Source organism: Acartia tonsa, chromosome 6 (assembly GCF_053477335.1).
Source record: "Acartia tonsa isolate MP-2025a chromosome 6, ASM5347733v1, whole genome shotgun sequence".
Classification (NCBI taxonomy): Eukaryota; Metazoa; Arthropoda; class Copepoda; order Calanoida; family Acartiidae; genus Acartia; species Acartia tonsa.
The window spans coordinates 49,726,665-49,734,382 of NC_137265.1; the positions used below are offsets into that span (position 1 = coordinate 49,726,665).

Here is a 7,718-nt window from a genome sequence, read left to right on the forward strand (position 1 = left end):
CGCCTATCTTCAATAGCAGCCTAGATATCCCTAACCATATTTACAGACAGACAATTGAACTTATATTTCAAATAATAGAGTAGATTCGCTACTCATTTGCAATTTACAGATTATCTTTCATGCAAAACACTGCAAATATATTTTTTTGTGTGTAAATTTTGGTTAATAATTACCCCTGTTATCCTTAAAGTTATGATTGTTATCACCTGTGTCGTTATACACACACACACAGGATCAATAATCAAGTATGTTAGAAATTCCCCATCCCCCCACACACCTAGCAGGGATAAGACATTGGAAATAAATTTGTTAACAGAATATATTTATTTTTTATTTGTTTGTCAGCTTTTTAAAGTATATATTTAAACCCGTAGCATTCGAGTAATCGAAAACGTGCCTGCTTGCTGTCGGATTCAAGTCATACAAAAGAAGTTAAAAATGGCTCAATAGTGGGGGGAGGGCATTCCTTGGACTAATTCATTACTATACACAGCTAAACTTCCAGATAAATGTCGTGCAATCATAGGGTTGGTTGTCCGTTGATTCGTTGAATGTTACTTAATATCCATGGTAAATAAATGCCTTAAGTTCCTTAAACGGTGTAACAATGTAGATATCTTGGGGCTGGTTTTACTCTATTTTCCCATTTTGAACTACCTCATCATATGTGGTATTGTTTTTTTTAGGATGTATTATCCCTTTTCCTTGGAAAAAAAGTTAGTCAAAGCATCACCCCCCCCCCCCCCCCCAATTATCTTGGTCACATACTGTTTGTGGTGATATAAATGTAATCATTAACTTCCTTACCTGTTAAACTTGGTTGCTTTGTGCTGAACTTCTGTTGGTTATATCGACTAATATATCTAGGATAGAATCTTGCATGTCTGATAATTACATAACATTTTCAAAATTAAGCATTGAAATTAAATCACTGCGGACTTCACCCTTAGAATGTGGGACATTTGGAGTAAAAATAGACTAAAACTAAAAAAAATAAAACCGTCCTGGGACTTATGTTTAGCTTCCCTAAAATGGATAACTTAATCGGTTTAGTGGTTAGTGAGATCTTTACGTAAAAAAACAAAAAATATTTATTCATTTATATAATAGAATGACATACCACCAACAGCTTAAAATAAATATGATACAAAAATTGATAATCCTTTACAAATAGGTCAGGTTTAAGATATATCAGTGGTCCTGCAAAAAGTCAGATAAATATTGCAGGCGCGTGCTTAATATTTTCTAAGAGGCTGTGAGCCTTGAAGGCGTGCAAATAGGAAAAGAGAAAGATATCAATAATTGAACCTAATTTTCCTAATTAAAACACTAAATAAAACAATAAAACTTTTGGTAATGCAACGAATAAAACATTTCGTCAAAATATTCTTGCTTAAAATCATTATAGTTAAAATTATATTTTGATCTAATAATGTTAAAAATTTTGTTTCCAAAAAAGCTGAAAATACTACATTTTAGTTATTATTACACTCTTTACAATAATTTTCATTCATAGTTTGAAATAAATGCAACGATTCTAACATATCTAAGTTCATAGACGTCCAAGGGGGGGGGGGGTGGTAAAAAAACGATTACCCCCCCCCCCCCCCCCAAAACGAAGTTGGGGGTGCCTACGGCAATTTTTTTTTCATTTTATCCCCCCCCCCCATTTAAAATTTACCCCTTCCTTGGGGGTGCCGTAAGCAGCACCAACCATTTAGGAGGGGGTATTTACCCCCCCAAAATAAAAAATCTCTAAAAAAAATTTTTTGACAAAAATTTTTTTTGCACGCTTTGCGCGCATTTGTAATTAATATTAATTGAATTAAAATTAAAAAAAAGCTTCGACCTCTATGTCTAAGTTACAAGCAAACACATCTAAATGTAGAAAAGCTTTGCTTTTAATAATTTAGAATAAGACATACCTGCTTATTAAGAACAGATGCAAAATAATTATAAATAATGTTTCCCTTAAACAACTAATTATACTTACATATATGCGTATATCCTCTTATCCGTCTGTCTGAAGCTTAAGATATCAGTAACCACTGAACCGATTGGGCTCTACTCTTCAGAGAATATACCTACTGGTACTGTGATGGTTTTAAGCTATTTTCTTGGGTGGTGGACACCCCCCCCCACAAAAATTATTTTCTTTTTCTTTTTAAATTTAAATAACACAAAAATAGGTTGATCAAACCTCTTGAGGGCAAAGCCCCGAGAGGCTAGGGGCGAAGCCGCTAGTATAATATAAAATAGTAAATTTTTTTGTCTGAAGCTTAAGATATCAATAACTAATGAACTTATTAAGTTCTTCATTTTAAGGAAGCTTTACTTTAAACCCATTGGGTTTTTTATCCAATGTATTTTTAGATTTGAGCCTTTGAGGGGTTTTAAGCTATTTTTTCTCCTTCTTATCTTTTAGAATTTAGGGCCCCTAGATGCTAGGGGCACAACCGCTAGTATCCTTATATAAAAGTAACAGGATGTCTATTTGTCAGTCTTTCTAAAGCGAAAAATCTCTATTATGAACGAATTTGAAGAACGAAATGGTTCTCTTTTACAGTGAAGCTTCTTATGGGTCATAGAAAGGTTTTTAATAAGTTTGGGGAGGGGACCTCCACCCTCCCTAAAGAAATCACCTCTAGAAAAAATACACCCTTACAAATTTCCTCTTTAAAACAAAAATTTAATCCAATATTGTATTTATATTGTAGTATGTCCCCTTTCCTAAGATATTAAGTAGAACAGATCTATAGTATAGATGTATATACATATAACTATCAGTCTACCTCCCTCCCTTTTTCAATGTTCTTTTACGTCTGCTAGCAAATTGTTTTCTGCTACTTGGTTGAGTTAATATAACCGACACCATTGGTTGATTTTCAATGACCCAATTGAGAGTCGGCACAAGGACACTGCGATGGGGAGATACAGTTATTTAACCCCTTCCCCATATAGTGTTTTACTCTAATTTAAGAAGCATAAATTGCTCTAATATTATAACTGTTTTGTACGTACATAATTTTGTGTGATTGCATGTCAAACATGTTAACTTTTCAATTAAAATATATATCTCAATTTTTATTAGAAACCATATGTTTAATAGTGGTAAAAGTGTTTATTAATATCCCAAATTTATAAAAATTACAAGGATGACAACATCCATAAAAGCGAAGCTCGGAAACGGTATGACAGACGAACATTAACTCTTGTAAAGTGTTAAAACTTAATAGACAAAATATAAATATACAAGTTATGACAAAATTATACGTAAATTTGTTGCAAAACTTCTTAAATTCAAAATACTGTTTAAGGACATACTGACAATTTAGGACTTGATAATAGAGTTGCTTCGCCTATAATATTATACCTTATTGTAAAAGGAATCAGTACTCTAAAAATCAAATCAATCTGATGATTATATCTCATAAAAAACTGTTGTTAAAAATAAACTTGTTTGAAATGGACGTACGGACATTCTGGTAACGATTATAGAGTTGCTACGCTTTCTAATAGTACCTAACTACTACAGGAATCATCATGCAACGTTTGAAATCTAAAGGACATTCTAACATTAACGAAAAAAGCTATCCGTTACGTAAGGACACATTCGGACGTATGGACGGACCGAACCTAATAGAAAAACTTTACTTTTAAAAAGAACAAGGATAACATCTAATACACTATATTTGTCACAAAATTATTTGATTAATTTGCACATAACAGATTCCAGAATTTGTGAAACAACTTCTAGTGCCTAATAAAAATTACGCCATACAATGCAAATGACCAATGATAGGCCAGTATATATTGTAATTGGCCAATGGTAAAATGTATACTGGCCTATCATTGGTCTTTTGAATTGGTTGTGACGTCATTATTTATTAGACACTATGAGCTGTTTCTGAACTTTTTCTAGGAATCATCAAAAATTAAGATTATATTAAGTTATGCTTTCTAAATTGAACCTTTTTGTCACAAGTCATCATACAAAGGCATCACGATTCTTAAATTTACGATTAAAGCCATTAATTGTGAAGTACGGACAGACCATGAATCATGTAATTTTTAAGAATAAAAATAATTCCCTGAAATGCATAACATAATCGGTTCAGCGGTTAGCGACAGACGGACAGACATACATAATTTCATTTTCAAAACGAAGATCCTTTAAAAATCACTGAACCTTAAGCATTAAGAAATCACTAAACCTATACGTAAAAAATTCTATAAGGTTATATCCCTCAAATCGACGAGTGAACCATAGAAACCCTCTTCCCTGTAAAAAAGACTGTAAGGGCATTTACCATGCGGGCTCTCCTAACCCTTACTTAACCTAACCTAAAGTGAACATAAAAGGTTAGAGGTTATTTCTTGAAATGGACTTGCAATACAATTTTTGTGGTAAGGCTTTAGGCTATTTTACTGAGGAAAATTGGATCTAACAGTTAACACAAAAACAAATGATTTAAAAAATCATATCCTCAAAATAAAATCCAAAAAAGAAAAAGGGAAAGGGGCTAGGCTTGGTGCGGATTCAAATTGTATTTCATAACATTATAAATTTGCCATCTTATTACATTTTTTTTATAACAAATGATACTTGTTATGCGCGCTACTTACGAAGATAACAATTCTTGTTATGAAATGATTTGTGATCTAAAGACTACCCCCTTATCACTTTAGATATTATTATCCTTGTTTTGCTATGATTTGTGATCTAAAGACTACCCCCTTATTACTTTAGATATTATTATCCTTGTTTTGCTATGATTTGTGATCTAAAAACTACCCCCTTATCACTTTAGATATTATTATCCTTGTTTTGCTATGATTTGTGATCTAAAGACTACCCCCCTATCTCTCTAGATATTATTATCCTTGTTATGAAATGATTTGTGATCTAAAGACTACCCCTCTATCACTCTAGATATTATTATCCTTGTTATGAAATGATTTGTGATCTAAAGACTACCCCCCTATCACTCTAGATATTATTATCCTTGTTATGAAATGATTTGTGATCTAAGACTACCCCCCTATCACGAAACATCCTTTTGGGTTTTAATAAAATATCAGCGTAATTAAGAAAGGGGGGGACGGGAGATATTAAAAGGAATCAACAGTCTATATTAATTAGGGATGAAACGGCTGCAAATCATTTTGATTACAAAAGCTTTAAAAACACGCTTATTCCTTCGTTGGCTTAAAACTTAAGATTGTTTTAGGTTTCAATAATTATGTTGAAAATAGACTTAAGACATTGCTACGCTTTCTAAATTGTAGCTAATTGTTACAGAAATCATCATGCTTAGTTTAATATCGAAAGGGTAATTCTAACATGAATAAATTAAAGAAAAGAGCTAAATTAACGGACGAACGTAAAGACGGACCCTCTAAATGTAGAAAAGCATCGCTATAAAAATGGCTTAATTAAATGAACAAGGTACGCCCTTACGCTCTAGTTTGGCCTTTATATTGTAAAATGGTGGGAGGGGAGTGTTATAACCTAAAATAATATAATTCTTCCTCTTACAATTTGTTATTAGTATTGCAAATAGGTGCTAATAAAATACAACACAAAAGTTATTGGGTATTGTCGGTTTCGTGACATTGCCTCCTAAGAGGCGTTTAGTCGTATTTTCATAATAGCCTTTGATAGGTTATTTTAGGTTAGGTTAGGTAAATGTTAATGATTGCTTGGCAGGGTTAGAGACCCCCGCAGGGGCTAGAAATAGGAAAAAAACTGTTGTGAAAAATACTACGAAACGTCCCTAAATAGGAGATGTCACGAAACCGACAATACCCAAATAATCTATTAGATGGATAGCTAAATTCGAAAAATATAATAAAACTACATGCACAACCAACAGACAACTAACTCTTTGATTGTACATTCTTTAGAAATTCTGTTTAACAAGGTATGTATATCGCTTATTTTTTGTGCCGAGATATTCCATTGATTCTTTAAATTATTTATATCTATAATACAAAGTAGAACGATGTCTGTCCGTCTGTCTGTCTGTCCCTTAAGATCTCGGTAACCACTGAACCGATCGGATTCTACTCTTCAGGGTATATGCCTATTGGTCCTGTGGTGGTTTTAGGCTATTTTCTTGGGGGGTGGGACACCCAAAACCCCCCCAAAAACAAAAAAAATCCCCCCCCCGTTTTTTTTTTTTTTTTTTTTTTTTAGATTTCCTTGGTCCTTTTAAGAATTTCGCCAAATTTTTTTTTTGATCACCTCTTGGGGCACAGCCCCTAGAGGCTAGGGGCGAAGCCGCTAGTATTTGATATAGTAGCAGTAAGTTAAATGGTCACTTTTAATAGATATTGTAGCGTTTGGAAAGATTCAAACACAAAACCTTTACCACAACGTTACTGGACAAAGTGTCTCAAAAATCAGCCATGTGACGTCATTATCCATCTTTTTTTTTAGGGGGGTTCTTTCCCTCTCAACTTCCTCACTTTTTATGACGTCACATGGCTGATTTTGGAGACAGTTTGTGCAGTTACCACTACAACTGATGGATGCATTACACTAATCGCCAAATTTGCAAATTTTTTTTGCAGCTCAGTATGAACATATTGCAAATAGTGGTTGATAATGGTTGGTTAGCCGTGCTAAAAATACAATTGGATGGATGTAATAGATTTTGGTTTCATTTTTTTTTATTATAACAAGCTTAGTTATTCTACAAATAGTGCATGTTCGTTTGTCTATTTGCGAACAAGAGCTACACATTGAACAATTAAATTCGTTTCTTTTATTTTAAAAGAATGTAGCTATTAAAAAGTTGATGTTTTTTTTTGTTGCAAAAATCGGATGAATATAAATCTCATAGCTATTAAAATTATGATGATTCTACTATACAAGTATTAGCTGTAAATTTATCAGAAAAATTATTTGCACAAGAATTAACAGAATTGTTCTTGTGTTTATTGAAAGGAAGTTGGTAAATTATGTTGTGTTTACACATAAACTATATATACTATATGGTGCCACAGGATTTGACCATGTTCAGTTAAACATAACCGTAACAGTCATCATTTTGACATTTATTCTACATTTCAGCGGGCACCACAGTATTTAATTGAATATGTTCGATGTATTTAAGTATTTCAATTTGTGTTTTGTTAATAATGTACATGGACGAAAAAAATTCCTGATGATGAGGGCAGTTTTGCCCTCGAAACGTTGAATAAATTTAAAAGTTTGATGCCTTGAGTTTTTCATTCTGAGGATTTTACATGTTGGGTCCGAAACCATTCGTCCTACTCATCTAAGTATATGTTCTGGTAAGAAACCATTATGTTAGTAATGGACATACTGACTTACATTAAATGCTTTTAACAGTTATAAATCTATCTCAACCATAACATTTATAAATTAGTAACTACTGCTGCTTCATAACGAAATATATTTCAAAGAAAAAAAACTTCATTATCAATCGCATCTCTTAGTGAAGTGAATCAAGCAAATTTAGCTTGGTCAGTTTAGACATTATGTTACATTAAATGCTTATAGAGTTGGTACACTCTTAAAATTATGCCTAACTGTTTCAGGATTCATCTAGACATATACTATATACGTTAGCTGGGACAAAAAGAGAAATATTCCCAAATTTTAAGTTCCAAACATAACAGTATGACTTTATAAAATAGAATATTGAAGCCATAACACTACATTCTATGAGTTTTTTCTTAATATGTTG

The 7,718-nt window shown here is 32.6% G+C and overlaps 1 protein-coding gene across 1 annotated transcript in view; it reads right to left on the bottom strand.

Annotated features, from left to right (window-relative positions):
- Window positions 1-7,504, bottom strand: part of AGBE (1,4-alpha-glucan-branching enzyme) — a 102,967-nt gene extending 95,463 nt beyond the window's left edge. Inside the window, exon 1 of the mRNA XM_080165205.1 lies at window positions 7,460-7,504. The gene's annotated coding sequence lies outside the window, so the exon portion shown is untranslated. The remainder of the gene's footprint in view (window positions 1-7,459) is intronic.
- Window positions 7,505-7,718: the final 214 nt, after the last annotated feature.